We start from the raw sequence: 10,392 nt of genomic DNA, 5'->3' as shown, positions 1-10,392 counted from the left end.
CATTAATAGTAAACCTACATGTATTAAGCAAGCAAGGAAGGAAAGCCCACAACCCAAATTCCCAATGAGATGAGACTTTGCAAACATCTTTTTTACTCAGTGGAATCCTTGTCAAGCACTAAGGGGAATTGCAGGTGGCGTAACACTGGAATGGGGGAACAATTCAGTTCCCAGGGGACTATATTGCTCCTGCTGAGGGAGGGCAATCTCTTCACGGTTGATCTGCCTGCAAGGCTCACTGTGGAAAATGTAGGGTAATGACTAAAGACTTCTAGGCACTACTCCAGGGCCCTGGAACAGGACACCGTAAAAGCAGGCAGTTTGTGGAAAATACCTTAGTTTTTCTGACCTTGATGTCTTCGGCCTTGAAGGAAGCACATTATCAACTTTAGATGAATACTCCTTAAATGATTAATGTGCTTATGCTTATATAAACTAGTATAGCCATTATGAAAATGCTATGGGACTCCACAAAACAACAACAACAACAACTAGAAATAGAACTATCATATGATCCAGAGTTGAGCAGGAATCCGACCCAAAGTTTAATAAGGTAATAAAAGAGAAGTACTAAACGAAGGCAGAGATGCCAAACTTTATCCTGCTTTTAGTTACCCATTGGGCATCAGCAAGTCCAAGAGAAGAGACAGGGCTTTTTAGCAAAGGCAGCCTAAGTCCCTGTTTTACTCTGCTCTTTGGGTGTTTTTTCAAAACCTTATGATTTATATCCTTTGGTGGCTTCTCTGGAAGATCCTCAGTTCTATGAAACTGCTACTGAGTGTTTTTTGCATCCTGTTCTCTGCTTGACTTATTTCCTCCCATCCAGATTCTCATGCACTAAATTTATCTGCTAAAACAATTATATCAACCACCTGCCACTTAAACAAAAGGATGCTGATTATTTTTAACTTTAACATTTCAGAGATGGGGTCCTAGCTATAAGCTAAGTAGACCGTTGATATTTTGAGTCTGGCATTTAAAATATAGTTGAGAAAGGCTAACCGAGAGACTCCAGGTGTGCAAGTCACGTAAAACATTTAGAAGTTTTACTCTGAATGCTGTATGAAACGAACCTATAGGGGAAAAGCAGAGACTTCAGTTAGGAGGCTATTGCAATAGTCTGGGCAAAAGATGATAATTTGGGAGCCAGCATGGTAACAGTGGTATGGTGAGTAGATATATTGAACAGGTAATGCCTAGAAGATTCACAAATTGAGAATTGGGAGAAATGGGAGAATAAAAGATGATTTCAAGGATTTGGCATTAGCATGTGGTAGAATGGAATTGCCATATGGAAGGAGGAAGACAGAATGAAGAGTTTGGAGAACATCGAGAGTTCATTTTTGTGCTGGAAAGTATGCAAAAATAGGAGAACTCTCATACATTGCTGGTGGGAATGTAAATTAGTAAAACCATTATGGAAAACACTATGGGGCTCCTAAAAAAAAATAGAGCTACCATATGATCCAGCAACTCCATTACTGAGTATATCTAAAGGAAATGAAATCAGTATGTCAAAGAGAGATCACTTCCATGTTTATTACAGCACTATTCATAATAGCCAAGGTATGGAATCAACCTAGGTACCCCTATATGGATGAAAGAATAAAGAAAATGTGACATATATATACAATAGAATGTTTTTCATCCAAAAAAGGATGAAATTCTATCATTTAATGCAACATGGATGAGGCTGTGGAACATTAAGTGAAATAAGACATGCACAAAAAAAAATTGCATATTTTCACTTAAATGTGGAAACTGAAAAAGTTGATGTCATAGAAGTGGAGAGTAGAATAATGATTACCAGAGTCTAGGAAGAGTGAGAAGAAGAGGGGAATGGAGAAAGGATGGTTAATGGGCACAGAGGTGTAACTGGATAGGAGGAATAACTTCTAATGTTCTTTAACACATTGTGGTTCTTATGGTTGATGGTAATTAAGTTGAATATTTCAAAATAGTATAGAGGATAGTGAATGTTTCTAACACAATGTAATGATAAATTTTTTAGGTGATCGATAAATCAATTACCCTGATCTGATTATTTCACATTGTATACACATAACGAAATGTCACTGTATCCCATAAATATGTACAATTATTATGTCCATTAAAATTTGTAAAATACATGTATCGAAAGCTTTTTTCAAAAGGAATTCATGTTGAGAAAAAACAATTCAATTTTGAACAGAGTATAATGAGACAGTAATATAGATCCAAGTACAGGTTTTGAGTAGTTAACTGGATAGACTATACTAGAGTTCAGGGGAAAGGGTTAGAACTGAGCACAGATAAGGAAGGTATAATTTTAGGATGGAGCTTAAGTTCTAATATCCCCAAGACCATGACTGGAATTATAAAAAAAAAAAAAAAAAAAAAGACTAATCCTGTCAACTAATATTTAGAAATCGAGAAGAGGAGGCAACAGAAGAGACTAAGAGCAGCCAGTAAAATAGTATGAGAACTAAGAATAGAGTATCCCTAAGGCCAAATGAATAAGGGTTTCAAGAGTGATGGTCTGCATCAAAATGCAGTTAAAATGTGGAGTAAAGATAGAAAATAAGCACTCAATTGGACAACATTAAGGTTTTCAATGGTCTTGGCAAGGAGTTCAGTGCCTGACTGGAGTGATTAAATAAAGAGAATGAGAGGAAAGAAGGTGGAGACAGACCATCTCACCCCTTTTAAAGATTGTTGATATAAAAGGAAGCAGAAAATTGGCAGCAGTAACTACCAGGTCAAGGGCAGTTTATTTTGTTTTAAGATGGTAATGTTAGAGCATACTGAATGCTGATGGGAATGATCCAGTGGAGATAAAATCTAATGATACCAGGGTAATGTTCTTGAGTGAGAGGAGGTGGGATCTAATGCACAAGTAGAGGGGTTGGCCTAGACAGTAGAAGGCATTGTATGAAAACAGATTTGGTGGTGACAGCACCTGATCTCTCCTGACTCTATTGTCTAAATGAAATAAGAAACAATGGCATCTGGTGAGCTTGTGTGGGAAGGGTGTTGGGGGTTTGAGGAAAGATGTGAAATAGTTGTCTAGGGGGGAAGTGGAAGTGAATGGATGAGAGGAATATGGTACCATTGCCAAGCAGCAGTGAGGGCCACTTGAAGTTGATGGTCAGGAGACCAGGCAGCATGGTGTGTGTTGGCTGCCGGTGGGGAAGAGTTAGAGAATTAAGTTTTACCAGGGTTGGATATTTGCCAGATGAATACAATGGAGCGTGATAATAAAGTTGGTCATATCCCCACTGTCTAGAATAGAGGTGAACATGATAGATAAGGTCCCTGCACTTGTGGAGCTCAGGTTTTAGTGATGAAGAAATATAAAAAGAAAAAAAAGTACAAATAAGTTATCAGGTAGAATAGTGCTAAGAAGGTAATGATATTGAGAATAGGGCTGGGTAGCAGCTGAGTAGAGTGGGTTGAAGAGGATATCACTAAAAAGATGACATTCATATTAAGGTCTGAATGATGGGAAGCCAGCTTTGTAAAATCAGAGGAAGAAAGTTTAGGTCAGAGGGATCACAAAGGCAAAGCCATTGAGACAAGATTTGTAAGGGATAATAAATATATTTAAAAATTGGTGACAGAGCTGGGTGCAATGGAGCACACCTGTAATCCCAGCTACTTGGGAGGCTGAGATAGGAGGATGGCAAGTTCAGGGTAACCCTGGGAAATTTAGTGAGACTGTCTCAAAATAAAAATGACTATAAAATGAAATAAAAGGTATGTAAAATAAAAAGCTATATAGCTCAATGGTAGAACAATTACATAGCATGTGTAGGGCCCTGGGTTCAATCTCTACTGCTGAAAGAAAAAAAATTAGTGAAGATGAACTTGAAGGGATTTGGTCATTGATAAGCACATGGCTAAAGGTGAGAGAAACAGATCCCAGGGGACTGCCACAGGTGTGTACCCTGTGATCTGGATGTTTGTGCCACCGCTGAGGGATTATAAGAGATAAAAACTGGTTTGAGGGAAGGAAGATAATAAATTCACCTTTAGGATATATTGGCTTTGTAACTAGAACAGTGTTTGGCCCATTGGTAGCACTGAGAAAGTATTATTAAATGCATGAGTGAGGGGCCTTTGGAGCAGTTCGAAAATATAGGACCTATGATTGTTATAACCTTGAGGAAAAGAGAGAACATTTAATAAATGGGCAAACAAAGGCACAGAAAGTTTAGGAAACTTGTTCAATATTTTCTAGTGAGTCAGTATTAACTGCCAGAACGAAGTCTAGCTCAATTCCTTTTTCATTCATTGCTCAGGATATATAGTCATAATGCTTGTATAAATTCTATTTTATTTCTCCACAAAAGGGAATTCCCTCTGACAACAGCAACCCAGTAATATTAACAGTAACCAAATCATGCCTTGGATAGATCTTAGCATTTTCAACCCCAACCAAAACAAGCGTGATTGAAGTGCAGGTTAGTGAACAGGTTATATTTGCTGTCCACTGTGTCCTTGGTCTACTGGGTTACAATAGGATACTAGTTGGCAGCATCTAGTGAGTCAGATATGGAGCTTCAGTAAAAGATGTGACCATAGGGGAAAATGTTTCAGACCCCTTCTTGCATACATGAACTTGGACCTTTGGGCTAAGGTTAGGATTAGGTCAGCGCCCTACACTGAGTTGAAAGCAATTTGGGTTTTCTTTCTCCCAAGCAAGGAAAAACTACACTTGACTTTGAGGTAATTATATATCTTAGGCATCAGATTTACATAATAAATGTAAAACCCAGAGAGCCCAAGAGCCTGAGAAGATATACCAAGGAGACTGCATTTAAGTATAGCAGGAAGTGCTTTTCAGAACTCTTGCCCAGTCACCTCTGAGAATTGTCACTCCCTTTAAATACCAGAGATAAGGACACACACTGAAAAATTATCAAAAAATCATTGAGGACACAGGTCAGAGATTGTAGGTAGCTTTGCATTGAAACTTGCCCGTGCGTCTTTTGTTTGACAGAGCAGTTCTTGTTTTCTTGTTTCATTTGTTTGAAGTACTGGAATTGAGCCCAAGGTTTCATGTGTATTGGGCAAGCACTCTCCTCCTGAGCTACATCTCCATTCCTTTTTATTTTATTTTATTTGGGGGCAGGGGTAGTCTGGCTAAGTTGCCAAGGCTGGCCTCAAACCGTGATCCTCCTGCATTAGCCTCCTGAGTAGCTATGATGACAAGCATGTGCCATTGTGCCCAGCTTTTTTTTTTTTTTCTTTCTAATTGAATACTTTTTTTCAAATTGGTTACAGGCAATTTCACTCTTTTTGGTCCAGCAGGAAAACTTTTATGCAATCCACCTAGCTAGTCCCTGAAGCCTTAAACTCCTGCCGGAGTTTAACTTTTCTGACAGATTTTCATGTAAGGAGCAGATTATCTCAGCAGTAAAATTGCATAAAGCCAAATGTTCCTCCTGATTCAGCCTATACTGAAATCCTAAGAACACTCTGTGACCTTCCTCTTCCTCTGGGTTGATTAGAACCCAAAGCCATCTTATACTCTAACTTCACAAAGCCTGGGTCTTAGATTTGAAAAATGAACATACCTGCTGCACATATATCTGTATTCCTGAGGTACAGTTGTAACATTCAGCCAAGGAAGTTCCCCATTTTGATACCCCAAAATGCTCAAAAATGGCATGGAAAATAATCTTCAACCTCAGAGGACTTAAGTAATCTGAGAGTACTTTTGAAAGGCTCATGATGCATAGTAATTCATAGTGAGGATAATAGTAGTTGTCCTATAACACTGTTGAGAACACTAAATAGACCACTTTTTTAAAAAAATATTTTTTAGATGTTGATAGACTTTTATTTTATTCATTTATTTATATGCAGTGCTGAGAAATTAACCCAGTGCTTCACACATGCTAGGCAAGTGCTCTACCACAGAGCTGCAACCCCAGCCCCACCTTTTTTTTTTTTTAAATAAGAAACAAAACACAAATTTGAATTTCCAGGATATTATAAAGGACCAAAATACTTTAGCTGGAAATACATCTGGAGATTACCCAATTGACTGCATCTCACCAGTAAAGACTCAAGAGATCAGGAGTCATTCTTCATGGTTGAGGTTCCATGGTAATCTCATTGGCTTATGAAATCCACAGATGTAGGGTTTTCCCCATTATCATGACCCATAGATGTGGGCTCTGAAAGTAAATCACAGAGTGTGCTTTATCTACTCAATTACGGGTCATGCATAGCCAACTTCGGTAGATTGTATTCCTATTCCCAACTATCCGCCTTCTCCCCTAAGGATTATTGTGCATCTAGTCCCTTAGTAATGTGACTTTCTGTGTCTCTCAATGAACAGAGCCCATGTGCTTTGTTTTGGAATGTGAATGAATATGATGTATGAGTTGAAGCTTTAAATGCGCCTGCTTAGATTTTTCCTACTGCCTGCTATGAAAGCTATACAAATCAAATAAGTTTCATGGTGATTAAAATTTTTCCTAAACTTCCATGTATTAATTCATACCATTTCCATAAGTGTATGTGTATAGATTATGTATGTGTGTCTTAATGTCATCACCTGTAGAGATGGAACTTGAGTCGTGCCTACATTCTTCTTCATCATGCCTCTTCATGAGTCCCATATCTTCTTTCCATGTTAAGTCTCCACCTTAGGTCTTCTGCTGAGGTGTATAGCATTTTACTATGCTAATAAGGTAAAGGTAACTGTTGGTTAATTCAATGGCTATTCTGCACATGTGTTTGGCCCTCACCACCTACAGTTGCACTTATCATCTGGAAAATTATCTGCTATTAATGTTTCTTTCTTTTCTTAATTTATTTTTTTATTTGTTCCTTTTAGTTATACATGACACTAGAATGTATTTTGGCATATTATACATACATGGAGTATAAATTCCCATCCTTGTGGTTGTTCATGATGTGGAGTTACACTGGTTATGAATTCATATGTGTACATAGGAAAGTTATGTTCAGTTCATATTACTGTCTTTTCTATTCTCATTCCCCTCCCTTCTCTTCATTCTCCTTTATCTAAAGTACTTCTATTCTTCCCTTCCCCCACCTTACTGTGTGTTAGCATCTGCATATCAGAGAGAATATTCAGCCTTTGGTTTTTTGGGATTGACTTATTTCACCTAGTATGATAATCTCCATTTCTGTCCATTTACTGGCAAATGCCATAATTTCGTTCATTACAGCTGAGTAATATTCTGTTGTGTATATATACCACATTTTCTTTATCCATTTATCTGTTGAAGGATATCTAGGTTGGTTCCATAGTTTAGCTATTGTGAATTGAGCTGCTATAAACATTGATGTGGCTGTGTCACCATAGTACGTTGATTTTAAGTTCTTTGGGTGTAAACCTAAGAGCGGGATAACCGTATCAAATGGTGGTTCCATTCCAAGTTTTTCAAAGAATCTCCATATTGCTTTCCAGAGTGGTTGTACCAGTTTACAGTCCCACCAGCAATGTATGAGTGAACATTTTTCACTGTATCCTTGCCAACATTTATTCTTACTTGTTTTCTTGATAATTATTATTCTGATAGGAGTGAGATGTGTTGGGGGCTGTGCCATGTTGGGGGTGCCGGGATGGCGCCTGATCACATCAGCAGCGAGGAGGTTAATTGACATAAGCACACTCAGGTGATTTTCTCGTCCACGCACACAATGTATGCGCATGTGTTCTCGAGCACTAATTGCCTGCTCAGAGCATCTCGCCTGATCTTTGCGTAAGAGGCGTGGCCCTGCTCTCTGCCTCCTGGAGGTGATATAAGCATAGGCGGAGCGAGACAGACACAGCAGCCATTAGCAGAAGAAAAGCAGGAGAAGAAGGACACACGTGTGACAGCAGCCAGAGGGAAAAATACGCTACAGCAGCCATTAGCAGAAAAGTAGTAGAAGAAGACTCAAACACGAAAGCAGCTAGGAAACACGCATTGGCAGCTAGTAGGGGAAAAACGGCACAGCAGCTAGCAGACAGCAGCGGAAGGCAGATTGCAGAACGGAGAACTGAGACGCATCACTAGGGCACCTTAGGTAGACGTACCCTTAGTTCACAGGATGCAGGACTTTAAGGCGTGGCAGGTCTCTCTTCTTCTAAGCTCTAAGAAAAGCCTGTCCTTCTTTCAAAATCTCTCTTAAGCAAAGTCTCTCTCTCTCCTCTCAAAGCAAGTAAACCTCATTTCCTCTATCCTCTATAAACAAGCAAGAAAGCAGTGCACTAAAGAAAAAGAAGTGCCTCAGTTTCCACTCCACCCCATAAGACCCATGCAAGTTGTTGCTGCAGGCGGTGACAAATATCCACAGATTTTGGAACCGCAAAGAGCCAGCAACAAGATGAACTCTCAATGTCACTTTAATTTGTATTTCTCTAATCACTAGAGATGTTGAACATTTTTTCATATGTTTGTTGTGTGATATTAACATTTTCAAAATAGTGCAATCCTCACAGGTTAGGTAGAAGTTGCTCACATTTGCTCTTCTTATGTTCCTTGGTGATAACTTGATCATAAATTTACACATAGCTTAAAGGAGAACCAGGAAAATGCAATTCTTCTTTGGGCAGCCCCATTCCAAAGGGATATATGATATTGTAAGAGGAGGAGAAAACATTTTACTGAGTATCTAGTAGTGTCTGCTTATTGTCTAGCCACTAAAATTCAGTGTTAATTCTGCCCTTGATGTGCTCATTCCTATCCCAAGGATGACAACCCCAAGCCCATCTGGCTACTGCTCCCAACTTGAATTGTATGTCTGGGTGACATGCAGTTGTCTCTCTCAGATTCAGATGTAGCTCCTTGTGGTCCAGTGATTCATTAACAGAAAGAATACCATCTGTGTTCTTCAACATCTGACAAACCATAGTTTAATAGAAACTGAATGGTTGTAGATGGGATGTCCTGTTCTTAAGTATCCCTTGGCCGTTTCACTACCATAGGTCTTGGGAGGGATGGAATGGGAAACTAATTCTTCTGAAATCTCAAAGAGATACATTTAGGTAACTGTCAGGGTCTTTAGCCACCTTGCTCTTCTCAACCAGCGACAAGGGAAGGGAGCACTCCCCAACAAGGCCAGACAGGGAAAGGTAGGGCCGACTGACTCCCCGCACCCAGCCCTCCTGGTGGAGGACAATCAGATGCGTCAGGGAGACCAGTCACAGCAGGAACTCATTTATTGAGGAAGTCACACAGCTTTTATGTAGGGTGGAGGCTAGGTGGGAACCAATCAGCTGAAAGGTCATCAAGGCACGAGGTGGGGGGGTTCATGCAGGCGAGAGTCCCATAGGACTATATGGCAAGCATGAGCTGATCACGTTCGCGGAACTGTTGTTAACCAATGCCTGACGGTAGTCTGATTTATCGTTGTTAACTTTTGAAACCGCCTTTGAGGCCTTGATCTTGCTCACTCGCCAGGGAGTAAGGAGTCAGCCTGAGTTAGTTAACGTGTCCTTAGTCCCAACAGGTAACTGAAAAAAGAACATTGCTTTATCTTTCTAGGAGAAAGTAGCATTAGACAGAAGGAAAGGTCCTTGGTGACAAAAGGCACTCTTTTTGGTGGTAATCTGTGAGGACAGACACTAGTTAAATAAAGGTATTAGTGGAAGTTTTGCAGGAGCAAAGTGAGAAGAGAATTCAGAGCAAAATTAAATAGCAGCTCTTTTAAAATAAAACTACTTGACTAGGTCATCTTGATGTGTCCATTGAAAGATAAGTATATTTTGATGAATAACTGTTTTGACAGAACCACATCACAAAGTAAACACATTCTGCCCAGTGCTGTGGCACTCACCTATAATCCCAGTGGCTCAGGATGTTGAAGCAGGAGGATCACAAGTTCAAAGCCAGCTTCAGAAAAGTAGTGAGGCCCTAAGAAACTGAGGGAGATCCTGTCTCAAAATGAAAAATAATGGGTTGTGGCTCAGTAGTTAAGTGCCCTGGGTTCAATCCCTTGTGTTCCAACCAAAGTGAAAACCTTCCTTTTTATTACATATATACATACATATTTATACACAAACACAGAACTCCACCTTTGATCCTCTTTTCTTTCATTATCCCATTAGGTGATATGGAGACTATCTGTTCCCCATTGTGTGCTTCCTATATTTTTATATAACTCAGACCATATATTGGTCTAAGACAACATCTTCCTGATGGAGTAAAATAATTCTCCAAGCCAAAGATCTATTTTTAACCATGTTTAAAAGCAGTTGAGATGAAGCCAGCTATAGTTCATCTAAAAGTAGTTTAAAACATGCATGGGGATTTTAAAGTAAATTCTACCAGTAGTGTAGATCTGAAGATTCAGTCCATGAGGTGGGGAGGAGGGAGAGAAGGGGGTAGGATCACCTGTTTGAACAGATCCCCTGCAAGGAGGGTGTTCTGTATTTTGGCATTTCTA

Source organism: Sciurus vulgaris (assembly GCF_902686455.1).
Source record: "Sciurus vulgaris genome assembly, chromosome: 1".
NCBI lineage: Eukaryota > Metazoa > Chordata > Mammalia > Rodentia > Sciuridae > Sciurus > Sciurus vulgaris.
The sequence above is the reverse complement of the archived record's forward strand: the minus strand, read 5'-3'. Positions refer to the sequence as shown.